Source organism: Kryptolebias marmoratus, unplaced genomic scaffold, assembly GCF_001649575.2.
Source record: "Kryptolebias marmoratus isolate JLee-2015 unplaced genomic scaffold, ASM164957v2 Scaffold36, whole genome shotgun sequence".
Lineage (NCBI taxonomy): Eukaryota > Metazoa > Chordata > Actinopteri > Cyprinodontiformes > Rivulidae > Kryptolebias > Kryptolebias marmoratus.
This window is the reverse complement of record NW_023665770.1, coordinates 39,292-41,000: the sequence shown is the minus strand read 5'-3', so window position 1 is coordinate 41,000 and position 1,709 is coordinate 39,292.

The window sequence follows — 1,709 nt, the reverse complement described above, 5'->3', positions numbered from 1 at the left end:
CATGTCAACAAAGCATCGTGTCCAGAAAGGAATTAATGTGCGTCTGGATGCTGGACGCTTTCAGGGAAAGTCCGAAAACAGAATATTGCTCTTGTAAATGTTTAACCACTGCGATAACAATGCGCTCACGGTGTATCCTTCAGAGAAATTAAATAATTCCAAGGGTAATATCACTAAAGAGAGCGTTCCTTTCTCAAAGTTTACAAAGTAACTGCCATGTGGGACAAATAATAAAAACGATAAACTGATGTCCCGTTCTCCTGAAGGCAGCACGGAGCTGCGCCGAAGAGAAACACCATCGATACAGCTGCAGTTCTGTGCCGGTTTTAATGTTTTAGGCCACAATATTTTTGCAAGTAGTTCAAAGTTTAAACTGATATTGTTGTGAATCTTTAGTGTAAACTTTACCTTCAAGCAAACGCCCCCAAAAGAATATCAACGCCCCCTTTTTGAAAATATTGCTGCCAGCGCCCCCCATCATCCTCTCAACACCCCCCAGGGGGCGGTACCGCCCCCGTTGAGAAACGCTAGCCTAGATTGAGCAGCGGATCAGCACTTCTACGGTACTCTATCTGGAGGTGGGCCGTCTTTCATGCGCATGTCATTTATTACGGTGGACCTGGCGGCTTGAGGGCGGATCACATGCCAGATGATGCCATGTGCCCAGCAGACACAATTTGGAGAGAAACGTGGAGGGAAAATTTCAAACAAACGACATAAAAGTAACATTTTAAGTTTAACCAAACCCAAAGTTTTTTTCTTTTAGACACTTAGCATTGTATTTTTATGCAACACTTAACTGTTAGAACTATATTTAATGTTAGAAATATTACTGAGAGTGAGAGGTAGCATTAGCGCGCATCTTACCAGCAGCCTCTGCCTGACTGCTGCAGCCACGTCCCAGGACTCTGCTTTGTGCAACACCAATAACCATCCTCCCAAAACAATATTAGGAACCAAAAATAGAAAGTAGTATAAAACAGAAATAACCCTACTGTAGTACAAAAGTGATACCAGACATGTAAATAAAAAAAGGCATTTTGAGAAGGTTCATTAAAAAAATGTAAGTACATAAATAAATAAAATTAACTGGGCTACACACGCGTGGTGGCGTTGCCTCCTTAAAAGGAATGACTGCAACATCAACTTGGTGAAATCCATGGTGCTTACCTGCTGCTCTTCACAACCTGTGCGAACACCATGGGGATATGTACGAAACAGCATGGAATGAAGACACGGTGGCCACAGAAGCACCGCAGCCCAAGGTGCAACAAGCCACAGATGAGCAGGGAACGCATGTGCGGAATGCACTGATGGGACATTTCCAATAATTTTTTAAAGTGTGTCTGATGTTTGCACAAGGACTGAGCCTGTTTTTGCTTTCTTCTGCTGTAATGGTCATGCAAAAGGTCAATAAATCTGTTGCTTTAAATCTGTGTGGTCTTAATTTATACAAAATCTTACTCATTGTCACATATGTAACTAATGAGTGGGCCTAAGTGAGAGCTGAATTTGTGTACTTACTCTCCTGCGTTGATCACAGTGTCTGCAGCGTTCTGATTTTACAGTAACTGTGTGGTCATCTCCTTTTGCACATCCACTGGTGGTGGTTAGCAAGTGCTAGTGTAAATCATTACAACTGAATGCTAATTTTACACATACCCTAAATGCTACAGAGCAATACACCCTGTTTAACCCCCCCACCCCCA